General features: G+C 40.0%; 1 protein-coding gene across 2 annotated transcripts in view; it reads right to left on the bottom strand.

Moving 5' to 3' along the window:
- slc38a4 (solute carrier family 38 member 4) overlaps positions 1-20,844 on the bottom strand; it is a 40,256-nt gene extending 19,412 nt beyond the window's left edge. Inside the window, exon 1 of one of the 2 annotated variants that reach the window (XM_075472181.1) lies at positions 20,701-20,844. The gene's annotated coding sequence lies outside the window, so the exon portion shown is untranslated. Of the gene's footprint in view, positions 1-3,174; positions 3,302-20,700 lie in introns of those variants that run through there. The other variant, XM_075472182.1, reaches the window with a different exon arrangement.
- Positions 20,845-23,497: the final 2,653 nt, after the last annotated feature.

Raw genomic sequence — 23,497 nt, 5'->3', positions numbered from 1 at the left:
CTGACATAATATTTTAATTCTAAGAATTTTACGTTAGATATCTACTGTAAAGATCTGAAGCCAAGTTATGGGAACAGTTAAGTATTTTTTCTTTCTTACTGAAGTGTTATGGGCGGGTCAGTGTGGCTCCCGTGACAAAACATTCAATATATAGCGACAATCAGCAGCCACCTAACATAACATCTTAGCATGATAACATGAAGAAAGAGGAAAACAATTGGCATTGTGTTGGGACTATGTCTGTAGTGGTCCCAACATTTAAAATGTTATCTTTTTGCATTTAAATATAAAACATGCTTATTTAGTTTTGATACCGCAGAAAATGTTAAATATGCACCGTTTGGGATGTTCATATGGCTTGAGGCTCTAGCATGGTTGCCACGTCTCCTTGCGCGAGCGGTGTTGATGACGTCACGAGTTCGTGCCCGCCATAGGACCCTATATAGTGGCGCAAGTCGTTGCGCGCCAGTAGTTGCAATTTTCTCCGTCACAGAGGTGGCGCTGCTACGTGAAGGTTACCTCTACTCTACAACCACGAAAGTGGAGAAGAAAACAATGCCGCTGTCAAGAGCAAGAATACTGTAATTAATGATACTGCTGCAGTTTTCGGATCATTTAAATTTTTTAATTCAGTTAAAAGGGGTGAAGGTTTGAAGCCCCCGGCATCAACAGAGTCTCTGCCCTCTTCTTTTCCTTCACGTATCTGTCCCGTAGCTGCTTCCACACATTCTTACAGAACTCTCCCTCTTTCCCCAAAGTTCTGCCCATCTCTGTGCACCAGTTTGGGGAGTTTACGTGCTCCCTGTGCTGTTTCACTGCAGTTTCGTACAGCTGCCTGTACAAACGCACCTCCTCACTGAGCCTGGTCTCACATCGGTCCATCCGGTTCGTTGTGCTCGGCGCCGCCAAGTTACAAAAATCGACTGGTGCACGACAACGCGCTGCGCCGTCTTTTCAAGGGAAGCGCCAGGCCTGAAACGTCATTTTGACGTCACGGTGCGACACCGCCGTGACAGACGCGGCAACCATGCTACCGCCTTAACATGTTAAGACAAGAATCTATCATTTCAATGAGCAAACTAGCAAATCTAAATGTTGGAATCACTTTGGAGTTGTGTGTCTGTCCATTAGGTGACTGTAGCCAGCAAGCATCAAATCTTCTTGGTAATATTCGTTCTAAAGGTCTTAAACCTCTTTTAAAAAAGCTTAAATGCTTCTGACATCAACAAGTCAGACAATACATTTCACCAATTTAGATATTATGCGATAGGTTGAAAAACTGACAGTACTACTTTATTTTAAGGTATTTATCCAAAGTGGTAATTTAAAGATGACCCACGTGAGAACATGATTTTTCAGTTTTCACATCAGCATTCGTGTGCTAAATTAGCATTTTAGCTAGTTAGTTTGTTAGGAAATGACACTGACTTCAAATAGAAAGAGCTTGTATCCAGTCAACACCTTCAAATAGTCAAATAAAATATAGTTTTAAAACAACAGTAAGCATTTATTCAATAGTGACTGCTGTAATGTGAGGAAGCAGATACGTAGTTCTTTAGCAGCATTAAGACCAACTAGTTAACCAGCAAATTGCAAACTGTGTCCATGTGCCACATGGCGTAACTAAGATGGTGTAAAGTCAGATTTTCTATTGCTAATTATGCTTTGAAAGCAGTGGAAGTGAACAACAGTAATGGTGTGGGGTGGAAATCCAAAATCAAACCGAAACAAGTATATTCACTGTTTCAAAGGTTTTCTGAAAAGATTATTAAATTTTTTCTATCTTGTTCTGCGAGTAACTTCAGCTCTCAGATTCTGTGAGGTCACAAATCTGACAAGTATTAAGTTTCATTAAGTTTCATAACATGGATTTTCCACCACTGACCACTACTTTGGAAAAAATAGTCAGCTGGTAAAATACCAGAGGATGATAGATTGAGCTATAGTTTAATGACGGAAGTGTTTGAGCAACAGAATATTTGCTGTGTTTACAGTCAACAAGCCATTATGCATCAACACAAAACTTTCCATTTAGCAACAGGGACACAAAATGCAAACAATGCATCAGGTGTTGAACCTCTCCACCCTCCCAGACCCCACCACACCTGGCTAATGCAGGTTGACCCATGAGACGACAGTAACAGGCTTTCGTTCTTCCTGCAATTTTGCTCTTGTGACAATAAAACCAGCCAACAGAGATTAAGTGTCTGTATTACAGGATAAAACCACATCACACTCTAGGGTACAGCTAATCTCACTGTGCCCATCTCCACTGAGAAACCGAGCTGGAAACGGGAGAAAGGTTTCTGCTTAACGCTGCCAAAAGGATTAACCTGTCTAACCGAGTTATTTATGTTGCCAAAACCATCACCATGTACAACAAAGTGTTTAGAAAGTTCTCCTCAGAGCTCATCTAATATGTCTAAATCCATCTTTGCACACTTGTCTCTGCAACTTTATCTGACAGAAACTGAAAACTGAAAATAGTACTTTGACACACAACTGTACAAGACGACTGCTGATAATGAGTTCACTGGGTATAAACACTGGCAAATGACTGTCAAATGAGTGTCGTGGAACAGCTGAAAGTGAGTGTAATGACTCACTTTGACAAAACATTACAGATCTGGTTTGTTCAAGCTTCTTTTTTCAGGTTAAATGATACTTTATCAGTCAGTCAAATGTGCCCTCGCCAATTTCTCTGCAGAAACATGCATGCAAATGAATTCATGACATGTTATGCAATTACAAAACAGGAAGAGCAATCAAACCTATCAGTAATCAAACTTCCTGCTGTAAGTTTCTTCATCATTTGACAACAGCAGCCAACGATTACTGAGTGTTATCAGTCAACAGATTTGGGTCAAAATAATCAAAAACCCGTTGGCATTGCAGTTATTTTTTTACTTAATCTGATTCAGAGAATGCCTGCTGATATTTCAACTATTTTCTACATTTGTTAAGGTCAAACATTGAAAATCTAAATTCAGTTGAATCCCTTTAAACAGCAACTGCATCTAACTCTTACATCAGCCATCTCTAAAACTCCCTCTAGCAACGCAGTGCAGAAACCAGTCCATGTTATTTGTGAAAAAAACCCCTCAAAAACAACGTACTGAATCGTCATATACAATAAAATACCAATTTTTCGAGCAAAACAATCATCTTACTTACTGAAAGAATCCTTAAAGAGGTTCCAAGATGGTTCCCTATTTGATTTTCCTTTTTGAGTAAATTAATGTCAAGAAGAAAGAAAACGATGACAGGCAAGTGAATGAGTGGGGAGCTGTGGCTCTTTTGTAACACGGGTATGAGGGGAGGGTGAAGACAGAGTTTTAAAAGAGAGGAGGGAGGATCTGTGTCAGCCTATGAGGGCGACAACAATTTGTAAGGCTCCACCTTTTTTAGCACTCAAAAGCAGGGTCATAACCCTTGCACCCCCATCCCCAATATGCACAAGCACACACTTATGTCCACACGTCTGCCTCGAAGGAAATGAGCAGGAAGGTCAAAATGGCAAACGTATAGATAGATAGACAGACAGATCTAGACTGTATCAGTGCCATTACAAGGACTGGCACTGTCAAGTCCCTGACTTCAGTCCCTGCTAAGAGACATACCAGCGTGTGCCAACGTTAAATACCCAAAGTCCCTTCAAGAAACGATCACATGATATGCCACATGACCATCTTTATCAATTTTTTTCTGAGGTCAAATTATACTTGCCAAACACATGTCGTCTAAACAGAGCCCAAAGGCACACAGCCACACACAGACCAAAGGCGAATAACAAACATACACATCTCTCACACTTTTAACGACTTATTCCGTCATCAATGTTCTATCTACGCAGTACCTGCTGAAACCCACGGAGTTCCACAAAGATGCCATGATGCACTGTGGGAAGGCAGTGCCGCTGACCAATCAGAGGACAGAGCTGATGGGATGTTGCCGTGCCCAGGGTTATGTCCGTGTCAACATGGGTCTTTTATCTCTGTTAACTTTGTAATGCTGTCCAAATGCTGGAGCATACACAAACAAATGTTTCATGTAAGGGGGCAAACTGCTCGATCATTTTGCTGCCCAAATCAATGAAATGTTAAGGAATTATTAACTCATTGCTCCTGATTTTGAAAGGCTTTCAAAACTTGTTTCAACTCACAAATGAGCTGACAATGAAAGCTAATCAAATTACTCAAATTAAAAATAAAGTGCATTGTTCGTTAATGTTGAAAAAATTCATTTGTGTGCTGATACTTGACCAACATAGCCAATTATGCCAGAATTGCATAGTTGCAAGGCTGTAGCAACATTTTCCTGAGAGTTACTGGAAAATGGTAGTAAAACCGTTGTAAAGCTAGTTAGATGACGAGTGAAGTAATCTGCTCAACAGCAAATGTTAGCCAAGTTTGCAAGCTTTAGTTGACAAGAACCTACTAGACCAACTCTCTCAGTGTAGTACCAAAGGTAATTTTTTCCGCTATCTTAACTTTTTTTGGACATTTTGTCCAGTCTACTTTGCTAGCAAGCATGTTAAGACAAGTGCTAATAAAACATTTATCAAAGTAAAGGTTTTCTAACTGAAGTTTTATTTCAGTTTGCTTATTTTTTGTCGAAGAAAGGAAACTAAACTTTTCATTCAGTTTATTTATATGGAATTAGTAATCATATATCATATTGTACATTTATCTTTATTTTTTTTAAAGAGTAAGCTAATGAAAGCTAATTCCGTTTTTACACGAAACAAATGACAAGACATATCCCCCTAAACAGGGAAGTCCTAACCATGATCCTCTGTGGTGCTGCAGGGACATTCCTTAAGGCTACGGCTACACGAAAACGTTTTTCACTGTAAACGATACTTTTTCTTATCGTTTGGCTGTCGCGGCCACACGGAGCCGGCGTTCCCACTACCCCAAAACGATAGATTTTGACAGAGGTGGGAGAAAGTCCCTATGTTGCAAGTCCAAGTAGAGTCTCAAGTCTTTGCTCTCAAGTCTCGAGTAGAGTCTCAAGTCTTTGCTCTCAAGTCCAAGTCCTAGGATTTTTGTTTTCAAGTCCCAACCAAGTCCTTATATTTTTGTTTCGAGTCCCAACCAAGTCCTAACAAATCGATTATAATTAATGATACGGATCATGACCACGCCTCAATTAAAGGTGGGGTAGGGGTTCTTTTTGTGGAGCATTTTTTTACATATTGCTTGAAATACTCTTCACACCCCCATTGCAACCAATTAATGAAAAGTTTTGACACAAAAATGAAAAGTTTTAGTGGCCTCTAAAACGTACAATCTAGGAAAAACACTATCCAATCATACTGAACGGACCGTTAACGATGATTGGATTCTGATGCGTCTATCAAACTGCAATCTGCTCCTCCCTCCCCCTCCTTCCCCCTGTGCGCGTACCCTGCTACGTGAACGAATTACACGTGCCCAGAAGCTTGGCAGGAAGCTAAACTAGAGCCAGCTTGGCTAGCACCTAGCATTATTAAACGTATAGTTAGCATATACTAAATACTAAATACTAAATACGGCAACGATCGATGCTTGCTGTCAGAACAACGCTCGTGCACCTTCGTGCTCGTGAACAAGCATTGTGCGTTCATGTACTCTAGAGGTGTGGCTTCGGGGGAAAGTGAAGAAAAGGGTTGGGACTTTTGACCTGTGTATTTTCAAAATGCAGCTTCGCTGGACTCAAAATCCAGGATCTCCTACCCTACCTTTAAGTTGTTTATATTATATTGTCAGTGTTCTGCCACTTATTCATTTGTTTATTTTTATTAATATTGTGTTTAGATGCTTCGTCAATATAAGTAGCCTCTGGTCTGTTAGCTGTGCGTAAGGTAACGTGACATAGTGACGTGACGTGGCGGGCGGCGTGAAGTTCAGGCGGCGTTCAGGTGTCACTAACGACTGGGATTTCTGGCTGGTTGCTACAGTATTGATGCGACACTTTTAAAAAATATTTTAATATTTGTGCTTGCTGCATGTGACTTGACTCGAGTCCAGAGGGTTAAGTCCAAGTAGAGTCTCAAGTCTTTGGTCTCAAGTCCAAGTAGAGTATCAAGTCTTTGGTCTCAAGTCCAAGTAGAGTCCAAGTCTTTTTTTGATTTGGTCAAGCAAGTCTCAAGTCATCAAAATCGGGACTCGAGTCCAAGTCAAGTCTCGAGTCCAAGTCCCCACCTCTGGTTTTTGAGAACGGGTTCCAGAGTGGGAAGATTTGAAAACGGCGTTGTTTCGTTTCCATTGTTACAGCGAAAACAGATTTGTTTACATCTGCAAAGCCACATGGCTAACGCAGTGACGTATACACATACGTCAGTGACCAGAACAAAAAGCGGCTTCTATTCAAAATCCGGAAGAAGAAGACAACACAACAAGGACAGACAGCGATCATCATGGACCCCACAACATTGATAGCAGCACTGCTGCAGACACTGCTAATTACAGCGGCATTGTTGAAGGAACAACGTGAGCTTCGCGCTGGTAGAAGTAGGGGCGTGCGTACATGCATGCGCATTGCTTCTTCTATTGTTCTGGTGTAACCGGTGGGGGTGGCTTACAGCGCACCTAGAGGTGTTTCGTGTGTACTGCATCGTTTTCAGCACGCGTGGCGTTTCCATCTGGACAGAGAAGCTCCCCTGTGTGGTCGAAATAGTTTTCGTACCCATTTTCAAAAAAACCCTCGTTTCGTTTTCGTGTAGCCGTAGCCTAAATGGCATAGCTGTCCTTCAAGTGTGTGTCAGGTTCCCACACATACTTGGCCAATCACCTTTGAGTAGAAATCTGTGGATGAGCCAATCCAATGACACGGCCACCAGGGATGGGTTTACCTTGGGGGGGTTGGGGTTATAAACTTCAGAACAGAGCAGCAGCCAGCTAAAAGGAAGATGTTTGAAGTGAAATATATGTATAAGTAGCCATATGAGGCTGTTTCAATGTAAGCTCATAAAATGTACAGATAGAAAAACCTACAAGAAGAATTCACCTTGTACACTTGTTATGAGAGACTGTTCATGTCACAGAGGAAGTATGACTAAATAACTTCAGTTATGTCATAGTCTGACACGGTCTGAAGAAAGATGCAGAAAAGTGGCATTTGAGGAAGTAAAAAAGGATATTTCAATATTTAAATCTTCCAGTGTGTAAAACAGAATTGCTGAAGTTACATTCAAGTAGAAAGAAAAATCACAACAATCAATTATGTGACAATGAGGAGTGGAATTCTTAAACACTGACTGTAAACTTACTGCTGGATCTGTCAGGAAGAGGGTGCATTCTTTCAAACTCCCAGTGTTCTTCTGACCCTTTCCCGTAACTGATGATTGCCTACACTGTCTGCTCTGTGCCCAGCTCTCTCTGCTCTGTGCATGAGCCCAGCCCTCCTATTGAGAGTATTTTGGGAAAACTTTATGACATTCTACCAGCAGAGTCCACCTACTGCTGTGGCTGGCCCTTAGATATTTGTTTTCAGAAGTGTCTACTTTTTGGTTTCGTTTTCCAGTGATCTGCACCTCATTGCAATTGTTGGTGTGCTATACTTCTCTACTATATATTTTTTATTTTTGACACAGGGTTTGTTAAAACTAAAAAACAGGTAACCAACCTTATTGGATAATTTGACTATATTTTAGTCAAATTGTTTAGTATTTTAACTGCCTCGACCTAACATGCACTTGTTAGAACTTGATAATATCTTGTTGCTACAGACACTAATAAATTATGTTTATCTTTGGCTAATCAACAATGAAATAGATCTCTTAAGTGGTTTCGTAAATATGGTCATTTCTGTGGCTGCAGAATAACAAGAGTGTTTGATCATCTTGTAAATGAAGGACTATGAGAGGATGTTTTTGTCACTGTATAGAAGTTTATAAACCTCCTTTTTGACCAAAGCATTTCGAGAGACAACTGACTCAAGCTTCTCTACCTCTGATTGACCTCAATCTCTGCAGTCAGTTTCAACAAGTCCATCAGTGATTGCTATGAGCTGGAATTCGAAGGCCTCTAAATTAGGCTGATACTTCCCTACTCCATGTGATTTGGTGCCAACAGTGTGCTAGTATATCGTTAGCCAGGTAACATATCAAATGTTGTCAAATACAACTAGCACACATTGTTTAATCTCCTAAAGATGACAGAAAGATGCCTTTTTGGGCATAAAAAGCCCAAAAAAATACTTAAAAAAAAATATATATATATATAATAGATATATATATATATATATATATATATATATATATATATACATATATATATATCCAAGTTCTGTATGTAAACAGGAAGGAAATAAAAAGCAACTATTTTACAACATGTTGTACATGAAACAGGGATTTGAAATTTCTGAAAAGTTATCTGGGGGGTGCTTGCCTTGCGCTGACTTGGTGACTAAAATTAACTCACATTTTGGTAGCTTTGAACTACAATCCAAGTCCTCCATGAGAAGCCCCTTGACTGAGCCAGTTTGGATGCATTACTGAAGCTGTCAAAGAGAATAAAAATTGCAAGTTTGCGTAGCAGTGCTTAAACTGTATAGCCATCTATAATGTGAACATGAAGCTGCTGGTTCCTCACCCAGATTTAACTGGGGGGGACGACATCTTTATCATTTATCATATATTCAAACAGAAATGTTTAACCAACAGAAGATATGTACCGACTCTGTGGGAACTCTTTTAGGGTCGTTTTTGGGGGAGAAAAATGTATCAACTCAGTTCAGAACAAGAACTATTTCTTTAAAAAAATAATGGAACAACAAGAGACCTGTTCCTGAATGTCACAGCAGAAAAGCCTGTTTTATTCCTTTAATTGTGTAGCACTGAGCCCAAACAAAGCAAGTTGCTTTCAATTATAAATAAGAGAGGTAACAGAAACATCATGTCAAAGCATAGACTTAAAGCTGCTGATCAGAACTGGTGTTGAATTTTAGAATTTGGAGTCATAAATAATTTTCCAGATGAACCAGTTTGTCTTTACATCCAGCTAGGAGGCAGTTATGATATACGACATGTACAGACAACTCCCTTGAATACAATTTGCTCCTCACAATGCAGCCATACATTTTACATGAAACTCTCACCAACATGTGGTTTCAAGAAATCTGAAGGTCATTTGAATACGTAACGTACAGCTAAAAAATATATACTGTGCTTCCATTTTAATTCATAATGCCTTGTATTTCAGATCAAATTGAAATTCAGATTCTGAATTTTACATTCTGGCATAAATTTTACATAGTGAAAGTAATGTAAGTCCAAACTTTTGACTGGTAATGTATGTGATAGAAAAAAGGAACCCAACAAATGCTGGCATACTACTGTTTTTAAAGCAAGATTAAAGGGTGGGACCAATATGTTCTAACTTAAGTCTCTTACAGTATTGGAAGAAGAAGACGTTTAATTAAATTTTTCAAGACGTGTTGGTTGGTTATTCTTTTCCTCAGCATAAAGATGTATTTTTCCAGACAGGAAAAAAGAAAGTTTATCCTTTGAGAACACTTTAGCTAACTTTAGAACCATCCAAGGTGCTTGTCAAATGGTCAGAGAGCTTAAAGGGATAATCCGTAGTAAAATGCACTTTAGATCAATTTACGGGATGATTGGGAGTACATACGTTGAGTTGACATCAAAATCATGTCATTCGGATGTGTTTTGAGAATTTCGATTTGACCGTTTTTAGCCAAAAGTCGTTAGCCTGGAAGTGAATGGGGCAAATCATGTCACCGCTACAAAACGCTATTTTTATACCTCTTCTACAGCTCCAAACAACCTAACACTTACGTGGTAGTGAGTAGAGGGTCCCTAAAGCCAAACCGAAGTGTCCCGAGGTCTTCATGTGGTCGGATATAGAGTCCAGAATGAATTTAATCAAGCCAGTACCTTTCCGGAAATGTTGCTGCAGCTGCCGCTACAGACCGTGGTGAAGTTGGTTTGATATTGGATATTCGACAGATATTCACAATAAGGAAATAAGGTGTCTTTTTTTTCAAACCAATATCAAACCAACTTCACCACGGTCTGTAGCGGCAGCTTCAGCAGACACATTGATTGATCCCCGTTAAAGGATTTAAAGAGTCCTGTATTGTTATTTTTCGTCACTACCTCCCCGAGTCGGGAGTGGGAAATTTGCGCACCTGCTGCCTTCCTTGGATGTGGTAGCCGTTTCTCAGGCTCCCTCTCCGGAGGGAGAAGTAGCCTGAGAAACGGCTCGTGAGTATCAGTCACCAAAGCGGCCGGGGCACCCCGAGAGGCACCCCGCATGGGTTTTGGGTCTAATAAATGCACGCATCCCCGAAGGTCAGCGCATGTTTCGTATTTGACAGTGCAAATACGAAACATTTGCACTGGCTATTTGAACAAAATGTTTCAAACGCACATTTCTATGATGTTTGCATTTTGTCTTAAACACACCACTGTCAACTTAGGTCTTGTCTTATGACATTAAAGGTTAGTTGGCCTTGAGTAAACACCATTCTGGCCTTTAGTACATAACCATAGTGTGCCCTAACCTGCTGTGAACTTTACAGGCGCTCCTTGCTCATGTTATCAGTCAGTATTGATCTGCCCACTCATGTTTGTCAGTGATGACGGAAGGTTTCAACCTTGACTCAAGAAGAGGGGTGACAGGTTCAGACAAAAAGGCTCGAATGAGCCAAAGAGATTTCTTTCGTCCTTTTTTAAAAACTGACTTTAGTTTCAGTTTGCCTAAAACGGTTATAAAAACCTTACAAAGTTCAGTCAATGCTATTTTTAGGCCCGAGCAGCTAAGCGCTGCGAAGGCCTATTGTATCTGTAGGATTTCACTATTCTTTTTTAGGCCCGAGCAGCTAAGCGCTGCGAAGGCCTATTGTATCTGCAGAATTTCACTATTATTTTTCTTTTTCCGTTTCTTTTCTGCCTGGAATCGCAAATGGGGACGCCTAAACGTATTCGAAAACTCACCAAACTTTACCCAAAATTGTCCCCGCGTGAAATCACATGAACTTAATGTACTCGAAAGTGGGCGTGGCCAAACTGCTCTACAGCGCCACCTAATGTGAGATAGCCCCAACCGTACATCGTAGAGATCTGAAACTCGGTATGTACGTAGATCGCCTCAAATCAAGAACAAAAGTCTCTTGGAGGTATGCTCTAAAACGTACAAGGAGGCGCCCATTTTGGGTCAAAGGAAGGAAAATTTTCACGCCCCAGGGATTTTGATCTACGGACTTCATCTTTGGTCAGTATGCAGTTAAGGGATTGGGGGAGCAAAAGTTATCAAAAATCTTGAGTTTTTGAGCATGTTTAGGGGGCTTGGCCAAGCGGCGAACTTGGCGTACTCGCCAGTGTAAACGAAACGCTATAACTTTCACGTAAAAAGTTTAATCTGCACCAAACTTGGTATGAGTCATCCATGTTGGATGCATGTCGATCCTATGTGGTCATATGCTGACGTCATCTAAGCCCCGCCCCCTCAGAACAGGCAGTCACTTTTTTTTACTTGGAAAGCTCCATCTCTGGCCCCCTTCACCTAATCAACATGATCTTGCGTCAGAATATAGATAACAAGTTGGTCTAACTTGCTTTAAAGGAACCAACAGTTTTCAGTTGAAGGCGTGGCAATGGTGGCTTGGTGAAATCAGACATCACGCCGTTACCATACGTTTGGCTCTAAATTCTACAGTTTTGAGCCGAGATGCACCAAACTCACTGGGATCGATCCTGATCCACCCCCCAACAAGTGTGCAGTCCAATATTTGATAGGTGTGGCCTAATGCCTCCACAGCGCCCCCTAGAAACTCTTAAAAAAAAAAATAAATAAATAAATAAAAATCAGTCCCAAGCCATGCTTTCACCGACAATCATGAAACTCAGTACACCTGTGCGTCTTGTCAGGACCTACAAAATAGTGTGAGCATGGCAGAATGGCAAATTCCAATCCCTCACCGTTTGCATACGTTCGGCTCTTGGCCAAGCGGCGAACTTGGCGTACTCGCCAGTGTAAACGAAACGCTATAACTTTCACGTAAAAAGTTAAATCTGCACCAAACTTGGTATGAGTCATCCATGTTGGATGCTCAACGATCCTATGTGCTCATATGCTGACGTCATCAAGCCACGCCCCCTCAGAACAGGAAGTCACTTTTTTTACTTGGAAAGCTCCATCTCTGGCCCCCTTCACCTAATCAACATGATCTTGCGTCAGAGTACAGATAACAAGTTGGTCTCACTTGCTTTAAAGCACCAACAGTTTTCAGTTGAAGGCGTGGCTGCGTGCCGAGATGCACCAAACTCACTGGGATCGATCCTAATCCGCCCCCCAACAGGTGTGCAGTCCAATATTTGATGGGCGTGGCCTAATGCCTCCACAGCGCCCCCTAGAAACTCTAAAAACATCAGCCCCAAGCCATGCTTTCCCTGACAATCATGAAACTCAGCACACCTGTGCGTCTTGTCAGGACCTACAAAATAGTGTGGGCGTGGCAGAATGGCAAATTTCAATCCCTCGCCTTTTGCATACTTTCGGCTCTAAATCTCTAATGCATCATACAATTTGCACCAAACTAGATAAGAATGACCTTTGTTAAGCTCTAAAAACCCTAATAGGATTATATTGGAGTGTGACTCCAGTGCGCCCCCTATATCATGTAAACAGCTATATCTCCTTGAGACATCATCCGATCGGCACCGTATTTTTTGTGCATCATTACGGAGCGGCGCTTGACACGTTGGCGTGGTACATTTGTGACGTTACTAGACCCCGCCCCCACAAAACAGGAAGTGACGGTAACTCCTATCTGGAAGGTGAGATATCGCTCCAACTTTGAACACGTGCCACTGGTGTCGTACTGTAGTGGACTGAAGGCGATTTGGGAGATTCGTCGTACGCTCCGCCCGGTGGACGGGCGCGGAAGACGCGTGACGGCGTTGATTACCACGTCGGGGCGGCGGTCCCGGCACTCAGGCGGTCGCAAGGCCGGAGCTGCGCTTGGTTGCGAGGGCCGATATCACTGCTTGCAGTTTTAATTTACATTATTAACTATTTACATTAACAACCAGTAGGTGTCGCAATTCAATGTTATCAATGCTGTCTTTTAATGTCCGAGCCTGGCAAAGCATTATTACTTCGGTTTAAAAAAAACGTTGGGGACGTTGGCAAGGCGACAGTGCGAGTTTGCTAAGGCCCCCCCTTAACTATAATGCGCTGCGGGAAAAACTGAAATCCAATCATATCATCCAGTATTGAATTAGCTGAAGCTGAAAGATGCTCTTTGACATTATGGAAGCATGATTTAATTATACAAATGGGACACAGGAAGGCCCCTTTTGTAATTCATGGCAGAACCTTTAAAACAATTTTCAAAATTTTTTAGTTAAGATTGAGATAAGATTTATTGTCATGTACAGGGAAATACACGAAATTTCTCCTCCGCATTTAACCCATCCACCTGGCGGTGGACTGCCACCCCTCTGTTCTCCAATTGAGTGGCGAGAGTAGGAATCGAACCGCCAACCTTCCGGTTATTGGACGACCCACTCTAATCACTGAGTCACAACTGCCTTGATCTTTTAAGAGGGAGAATAACATTTGGGAAAATATGTTTATTCAAATACAGCAATTTATCTTAACTTGGTTCAAACGACTTCTATCATGGCCGTATATCAGATATTTTGTTCTAAGCTAAGCTAACTGGCTGTATTCTTATAAACATATTTTTCCAAGAGTTGTATGGGAAATTCCTTAAAATAGTCAGCATTTAAAAATATCAACAGTAATTATAAATGCAAACTTTTTTAAGAAAGGTACAATATTTGAGAAAATATGTTTGTTCAGATAAAGCCAGTTAGCTTACTAAACACAAAGGTTCCCGTTTCACCGTCCTTCTGCTATTGGTGCTAAATTAAGCTAAGCCAAGCTAAATGGATGGCTCTGACTCTGAATAGACTTTGGCTGCCTGTCATCAATGCTGCTAAATGCTGATGTTTTGCGGTAAGACGTATTTTATCACTTCCTGTAACCTTGTTTGGGTTATGGGGAACTTCTCGTTCCTCTTGGAATATTAAATATTACTTAATTTCTTCTTATAAGTGACACACTTTTGCATCGTATACCCTATCACACACTATTTGTTAGGGCTGAGTGATTTTATCATTACTGCGATATATATCGATATTTTGTTTTACGATAAAGTATCGATTTTTTAGCTGCGAGTATCGATTGCAAACTTTATTTAAAAGTCAGACGTTACAATTAGTGAAAACTCAGAACATTAATATAATACAATACAATGCCAGGGGGTCACATTATTACAAAATAAATTAGTTCATAAAAATGTTATATTAAGTGCATAGCTCAGTGCTTTTGATGGCATTTAGAGAGTGTTGAATTGTTGTAATGTATTGTTTTAGCTCCTTCTCAAAAATGAAAAAAAGATGGTGTGTGATTAGAGAATTTGGATTCGTGTATATGGTCTTTAGCAAGTAAAACAAGCAGGTTGATGATGTAATATTGCTCTTTGTGGTTCACAGGATAGGAGAGGAACCCAAACAGTACGTTTACATATGTAAGAGAGAAACCAGATAAAATATTCTGGGAAATGAATGTACAGACATCTTGCCAGAAAATATATGAAAACGGACAGGACCAGAACAAAGATCTTCTTCAGATTGTGTGCAGAGTAAGCAGTCCACGTCAATGTCCTTTTTGTATCTACGTAGAAATAACTTACAGGGATAAAACCTATAATTCATTTTAAAAGACACTTTTTTAATCTTATTTATAATCCGATATTTAGAGGGAAGGCAAATTCCTTCTGTCCTTTGAACCGGAAGGACATGGTTTACATATTTTCAAAATATTGGCGCTGCTAGTGACAACGTACACGCTGCTATTAAAGAATATTTTGATGCAGGACATGGATATGACGTAATACTGGATATGCTGTTGACAATTCACAAATAAACACAAGTCTGCGTACGCTGAAGACACGTTTGTGACATGTTTGTTTGTTTGTTTCTGTTTGTCTGGCGGTGTTGTTTAACATTTAACAACAACTTATTAACTTAATATTAACTATTTATTGAAAACTATAGCCAAGAACATGAACCATAAAGTAAAAACAGGAGAAGTGTGTGGAAAACACTTAATTGTCTCAGGACTATATATGGCAATATACGGTATAGAGTTTGGGTAATGGGCAAGAGAATGGAGAAATGTAATGGAATTGCTAAAACTGGGTTCTAATTCTAGTCACTATTTATAGGGCAATGGCTAAGTGCGTGACAAAAGATCCAAAAGGATGACTGTCACGCTCAATTTTTGAGACTTGAGAACTCTGTTACAATCAACAGGACCTGGAAGTTTTACGTTACATGGGACTTTTGAGACGGAAGACGCTGTGCCATGAAATATCCCGCGAGAGTTGACGCCATCGCTTAGCAGCGTGTCAGAGACTTTACATTTGTGCAAAGTAATTACATGCTGTGTGGTCAAATGTTTCGGCATGTTGGAGGTATTTCTCCCTTTTGATATGATCAAAGCTCTGCACGTGTTGCAACTGGCTCAAGTATTGTCCGTTTTTGCTGAAATGTTACCAAACTGTGGCGTGCTTCTGCCTCGAAGCCATGTTGGAAACATTCTGAGCCAAAATACGAAGCATGCACATGACGTCATCGCACAAATGCGTCAGACATTAGCAGAACCTATAAACAGGATTGTTAGGCAGACGGATTAACGATTCCACGGAATTGAACTACTGGGAGCCGGTTCTCGTTCTCGATTCCCATCCCTACCCAGTATACATCTGGGACACCTTCTCTACCTTTAAGATTAGACTTAAAACTTTCCTTTTTGACAAAGCTTATACTTAGGGGTGGCTTAGGGGATCCCAAACATCCCATAGTTATGCTGCTATAGGCCTAGACTCCTGGGAGACCTCCCCTGATGCACATTTCCTCATTCTGTTCTCTTTTTCTCTGTGTACATATAACATTATTGTTGTCATTAACTTGTGTTTCTCTTTCTCAGCAGGTATCCCTGGTCTGGTGTTACGGTGTTTGTTGTCCTCTCTTTCCTGTCCTTTCAAACGCCAGCTGGTCGAGGCAGATGGTCACCTTCCCTGAGTCTGGTTCTGCCAGAGGTTTTTTTCTTTCCACCATCGCCTTGTGCACTCTCAGGATGGGAGATTGGATTGACGTTTTATTGCAATCTGTTTGTATTCTTAGCTTGTCAACTTTTTTTTTTTTAAATTGGCTCTGTTTGTATTAATTTGAATTTGACTAATTTGGAATTTAATTAAATTTATTTGATTGGATTATGAGTGTATTAAAATGAAATGGACTTTAATTGGCTTGAATCTTTGAAGAGCCCTGAGAGATCAAATTTTATATCCTTCTTCAAAAGATGCAGCATATAAAGTATTTGTAACTACTGAAAATGCTGCATCTTTTACAGAGGGTACGACATTTGGGAAAATATGTTTAGTCAGATAGCGGAGCACAAAAAAACTGAAATACGGTAAAACTTCGAACAGGCTTGGCTGCCAATGTACCTGCACCAGTTAAGCTTACTTGATTCTTCACAGTTTAATTAAAGCAATACTATGTAACATTTCTACCTTAAAATAACAGCTTGAAAAAAATTGTGCGGCTAGAATGAGTTTTAATATTACGATTGGCTCCATAGTGGGCTTTTTGAGAAGTTACATTGTATTACTTTAAGTAAATGTAAAAAATATAAGTCATGGTTGAATATGTTTATCTATATGCTTTAGAATAGCAAACAGTCAGAATTTGTTGCCATGAAACAAAGCTTGACTAGCTAACTCTTGTCATGTCTTGATGCCAAGCTCAGCTAAATAGCTGTTGGTTTGTCGCTTTGTATCCACTGAACAGACACATCAGCTAACCCCCTGCAAGAAAAACCTTAACACAGCAGAAAAAGTTTTTCTATGTGAATAAAACTTGGACATTTCTCTTAAAATTGTTATCTTAGAGGATATTTGCAGCAAAAATGCACAGATCTATCATAAATCCCAATTCTAGAGCAAGTTTTACATGTGAACATGTTAAAAGCTTTGTGGAGTGAGCAAAATACTGAAGCAGCTGTGTCTGCAAACATCCCACCGTGTTTTTAGGATGTTCAACAAGACACTAAAACCCCATAGGTGACCTATGATCTGTGACCTCCATGACTGCTGAGGAAAAAAGTTTCCCTGCAGGGATCAATAAAGTTTATAAGAAAACAAAACTTAAAAGCAATCATACTGTATATTTTTGAGGTCTTTATTTCATCTTTAGTGCACAGTCATGGATTATGCAGCCCTGCAAGTAAATACAGGCAGCTTCTTACATTCATTAGAAAGTGGGTTACTTTCTCACGTTTCAAATAAATGTGTTGACAGTACTCTGGAAAATTGCCAAAAGCTTCTGCCCTTTGTGTCTTTATGCCAGTAACATTGATTCCTGTGAAACTGACTCGACATCTGGTGTGCAGCTCATTTGCGCATTCTCGTTCCAAGTTACATCAGCTAGCACCAGCAGCGATTCCACACCCAGCTGCACAGCAGACTCTGACCTACATTTGCCATTAAAGACTCAGGATCTTAGGGTGGCCTCTGCCTCGCTGACAGGTGCTCTGACCTTTGTTGGTATTTTTTTCTCACCTGCAACTCTGTAAAGTTACTGAGGACTGGAGTTATTGTAGGGGAAGTTTTAAAGGAAGACCAAGCAGGACAGTAAAGAAAATAAAAATAAAAGTCATACCAAACTAGTACCTCTCAATCATGTCTTCTGACCCAAAAGAAATGAGTGGTGGATTCCAACTGCTTTGCTAGGTAAGACACTGTCTGCTGTCGCTTAGTGTCTTTTTCCTGAACACTGTATCAATTTCACACGAGGTACACGGAATAAGGGGTTAAATCTGAATGTGTGTTTGTGACAAACAGTAATTCCAAAAAAGTAGCTTAAGGATGCATAGATATATTGGCCTAACATCGGTATCAGTTGACATTCCACTTCTTGACTTCTACTGACCAATTGGCTAGTAGAATGACGTCAACTGATGTCAGTGGGCAATATTTATTTGGTGTGTCGTGGTTGTTTTGCATTGACTTTGGCTTGAAGATTTTTTTCCATTTAATTTTGCTGGGCACAAAAAAGACGTTTTGAGCCATTTACGCACTGAAAAGTCAGTGAGTTGGCAAAGGTCTAATGTTTAAAGGTTTATCCCATCTACGGAGGCTGTAGTTCCTCGATGCAACCAGCTCAGGTTTGAGTCTGGGGCCTGTTGCTTCCCCCACTTTTGCAACGCTCTTTCCTGCCTACCAACTGTTGAAAAAAATAATAATAATCCTTCAAGGAAAAAAGAAACTAAACACCAAGGATCTATTTATGTGACAGCTTATCACGAAAATTTAAAAATAAATATATATTTGAATGAAAGAATTTGTGCTCATTCTTATTAGCCATTTAACAGTTCACTCATACTGATGACTACTATTCAAAGCATCTATATGTGGAAACTCTGGAACTCCCCTTTCTTCGCTCATTAGTCAGAGTAAGTACTATCCAAGCATATGTGAAGGGTGTATGTGACTGGCTGAACACATGAATGCAGCGCCAGTGCCATTATGAACAACTAAACATCAGCCTTTCAAAAAAATGTACACAAAGCAGAGGAACTTATGTACAATAAAGAACAAGGTTTATAGAGTCCATATGCAACAAAGGAATTACTATACAGTGTTTGACTCTTGGCTGTCATTTTCCAATCTTTGGTGTGAATGCAACCAGAAAAAAAATATTTGAAGGTATGTAGTCCTTCAGAGGGCTCTCCGGTTCCCATTTCCCTCACAAACCCCCTAGAACAGTTTGTTCTGAAAGCACTTTCAGTCTGCCTTTGACCAAACGTTACAACATCCATAGGTGGAGCACTAAAGGGGCACTCCACTGATTTTACACAAAGTGGTAAGTTAACCAGCTACAAGCCTCTGAAAACACATGTATAGGCTATTAGTCTGAAGGACACTACAAATACCCACAAAAAAAAAAATGAAAATGCTTCACATTACAACTCAGGTAGGACATCAGCTGTTCTGGCTGTTTACTTCTATGAAGCTGGAACAACCTTTTAAAAGTCTTAAAATGATAAAGTTTAAGCTTCACTGTTTAAGCTTCACTCAACTCAGACATGCCTTATTGACATCATAATCCCTTTAAAAAAAACAAAAAAAAACAGGCTTTCCACAGTAACTTGAGACTATTCATTTGTACTCATCAAATGTCCAGTTTCGAGTGTGCATCTAAAACCTTCATCATCAGCACATTCATCATAAAACGCACCAAATTGCGTACTATCATAACACAAGACTGAAACATTAAAGTTCATTTGAAGACCAAGTGGACATGTCTGAAAGTAAGAGGTATATAGAGAGGCAAACTAGCTGTGAAAATGTATTGTCACCCTTTGGCAACTGGGTATTTTTACCATGCAGAATGACGCTGACAGTTCTAGAAGTCACCGCTGAAATATGCTCGAGTCAGGCAGTCAGGCTTTGTTTCCAGTCCTGAGATGTCACTTTAAATTGTGTTACAGGAGTTAGGTGGTGCTGCTTCTAATAGCCAGGACACTTTTATAAACTCTTTAACCTCAATGATACTTCTCCTGGTTGAATTACGCTAAACTAAAACTGTCTCACAGATAAAAATGGGGTATTACAACAGAGAAGTGACAGAAAAAAAAAGGCATTCAAGCAGATCTGTCATATGTTCCTCCCCTGACTGACTGTGAAGTATGTGGAGAATAAAAGGGAGGACAGCCTAAATCCAATCAAATGCACAGAATTGGAGGAAGAAAAACCTTCTTTGTCTGGATTTTTCAGAGAAAAGTCATTACAATCCAGGAATTTTAAATTAAAGGTGGACAAATAAGTTGGGTAACACTTTTCATCAAAGCACAACAGCTGGAAACTGTGATTGCAGTCATAACATATTCATTAGTCCTCTGTGAGCTCTGCAGGCCAAGCTCAGCCTGTGAAACTGCTGTTACATAAACCAGGAACCCTGTTTTTTTTCATTTACATCTAATCATGTTTTCCCGGTACTCATCTATCCAAATTGATTCTTATGATGCATCCACACCAAGGCAGCCACGTGGTACGCATTGGGAGCAACAACGAACGCCTTTGTGTTAATTTTTTTTTGTTTGTTTTTCAGAAACAGAAGAGCGGTCCTGCAAGCATACAACGCCAAAAGGCGCCGTACAAGATGCACTTTCGCTCCATAAGATCAACTGGTGGCCCAACAAACTTGTTCTTAATTTGGAGACACCAAATGATGAGCGTGGGGAGCGATACAGTGGAATCCTTCCATATAAATAAAGACGCGTGTTATGGGCTACACCCAGCAGGAAGTGCTCGCGCAGCAAACAAAATGAAAATATAGCCTCTGCCTAATTAAGAAATAGAATAATGGCTTTTGAAAAAAACAAAGAAACCAAAGCATTTAAAACCAATTAAACCTGCAAACGCGCGAGACCCCTTTTAATTCCTCTAGTTGCTCATGTTCTTATTTTGGGCTGCGATCTCACAGAGGAGAAAACCCTAATTAAACCGCCCGCTTTCAGCCCATCAAACATGGTGGTCGGAATTAACCAGATAATTACACGCAGGGTGGGTAAAAAGGGAAAAAAGTTCAAATTAAATGCAAACATGGGGTCTTACCTGATGTGACAGGGTGGTGGACAGCTGCTTCAGGCATAGGAAGAGGAGGTATTCTAAAATCTAGAGTTGGAGATCCTTCCCAGTTAACTGAGTGGAAATTTCCATCTGCCATGTGACGCTGGCAGCTTTAAGAAGCGTCGTGTTACAGCGGCGCGCGCTGCTGGGGGCTCCTCGCGTTCTCTCGATTACTTAGGCTAAACAGCTTTGAGCTGCCAAGCATCTTGTTGCTGGTGTCTTTGGGTGGGTTCGGTCAGTGTAAACTTGAACAATTTGTTCATAATGAACTAATAATCCTCCCAAATTGGTTAAAGTAGGTTGGCCTAATGTTTAGAATAACAAAAACAGGCTGCGGTCGTTTCCTGACGGAGACTCTTTGTTTACATGTCGGGTGGCTATATTCTGGGAGGTCAGATATCCAGACAGTTCACTCACGGCCTGTTTTTTAAAGGGAAAAGTTGACCCCAAGACGTTGAACACAATCATTTACGTACTCATGGCCCAAACAACCTTGAGGAATGTGATTTACCTGTCATGCTACTTTAAGTTCACACTTCAGAAGGATGTTGAGGTAATCCTCTTCATGGGTTGATTCAGTGAAATCATGCGTCTCTATCCTCATCCTTAGCCCATGAAACCATAAGATGACGTTACTAATTCTCTTTATTTCATCTTTATTTGATCAAGTGACTCCCATTGAGGTTCAAAACTTCTCTCTAAAAGCAACATCATGAGTTTCGGACATGTAGGGAATTGGTGGCTTAAAGACAACTGAATTAAATCCACTATCACTGTTTCTAGCAATAGTAAAGTGATTTGTCTATTGATTTAAGAGTAAAACACATTTGTTGTTGTAAATTGGTGCTTTTTAAAAAAAAAAGTTTGAACTGAACTTAATCGAAATGCAGACACTTTGACTGTATGTTAGTTTCTGAGGTTATTATTATAGGACCTACCCCATGCAGTCCAGGAATGGATATGTATATAACTTGTAAACTATAATTTAACATTAAAGCTATACCCACGGACATGTGAATGTTCATGGCAACAGTTTATTAATTTCCTTGCATGAATGCATTGGATGCAGAGATTTTCCACTGCATAAAACGGCTACTACCTCTTTTATAGTTGTGGGTGAGCTGGTTTCTTTTTTGGCATATTCATCCTCAGATGAATGTAACTAAGAGTCTTTTGTGAGTAGAATTTTGCGTGCATCCAGTTTTCCTGAATTGTAGTGAAATATCTTGAAAAATATACTGAGGCAAAAGAAGAACTTGGCTTACGACCGCATCACTTGTGGTGTCCAGTTGGAGGTTCTTCAGTTGTCAGCGGGTATCGGGCTCTTTGTTATAGTTCAGTCAGTCTCTGTTCAACCATAGTGAGAGCTTGGTTTGTATTGCTGTCAATGTCAGACTCATTCCCAGTATGTGGCAGACTTTGGCACAGACCCAAGATGATATCTCCTGGTTGGTTGTCTCTTTTATTGGCTCAGTCTCCCACTGAGCCGGAAAAACTGGAGTAGGTGGTAACGGGGGAGAGAAGGTCTTAGGTTTCTAGTTAGACTGTTGCCCCTGTGACCCAGTCCCATATAAGAAGCTAAAACTACATAGATAGATGGATAAAACTGAAATTACTGATTCAGTAAAATACTCAAAGTACAGTAATAAGTGTCAATTCAATATATTACGTCCATCACCCAAAGGACCAATTATGGATATTTCTTATTGAAAAGTCAGAGTCAAACATTAATTAGTATATTATACATTTGTGGTTGCAGTAATAGAGGTGAAAAGATTATTGTTCTAGTCACTTGTTCTTAGTTTTTTTTAAAAAAAATTTAGGGGAAAAACTCCCATCATTCTTTGTTTGGTAAATTTCTGTCATGTTTGATTTCAGGAAACTGAGATACATAATTCTTTCTGAAATCTTATTTTCTAATTAAACACTTACAAAGAAAGCCGACATCAGATTATTGGATAATAAGAACATTATAATTTATAGTGGCAAAATATGGCTTATTAGGAACCAGTGGTGCCTGATTTGATACTTTGTACATTTGTTTTCCAGTAGGTCTCTACTTCTATGCTTCACTAGAACTAATAATGTACCAGGTTTCGACATCCCTCCTTTTTCTGCACTTGTCAGAGCTCATCTGTCAGCTGAGCAGCATGGGTGGTTCTCTGATTCTCTCTTTGATTCTGTGGCGCTCTTTTATCTACGTGTTTATCTATGACATTTTTTCAGACTCCAGACTTCTCAGTTTACAAGTGTTTCAGCTCTACCTCTATACAAAATTAATCCATGTCACACAAGTCAACAATATATCAAACTTTTCATATTTTGTCTGTAACTAAACTAACTAAAGCTTTCAGATAAAAGCTGTGATGTACAAAGGGTAATATTATTCTTGTATGCACTACAAAGTGTGAGATTCTCTTCTGGACATGCATTCTCAATGCTTGAAATACTATAGAGTGGCACCTGAAGCAAAGAGCAAACAATGCAAAAATGAAGCGGAGCAAAACGCTTGGCTTTGTTTACAGCACATCAGGAAAGAGCATGGTGACTGTTTTTGTGTTGATATCAACACCGTATGTAATTGGATTTATCTCCAATATCAAAGAGTGAGTGGAAAGAAACAAATATTTCAGCAGATTAGGATTTGATACTTATATTGCTGCTACTGAATTTACACATGGATGCACTCGATGATCTTCCAGATTTCTTACAAGCTAGCTGACTGGCTAAGGCTGATAATACAGTTGCTGTTTCACTTCGCGTTCATGTTAGAAACCATATC

This window comes from Odontesthes bonariensis, chromosome 8, assembly GCF_027942865.1.
Source record: "Odontesthes bonariensis isolate fOdoBon6 chromosome 8, fOdoBon6.hap1, whole genome shotgun sequence".
Classification (NCBI taxonomy): Eukaryota; Metazoa; Chordata; class Actinopteri; order Atheriniformes; family Atherinopsidae; genus Odontesthes; species Odontesthes bonariensis.
This window is presented reverse-complemented; position numbering and strand designations above follow the sequence as displayed.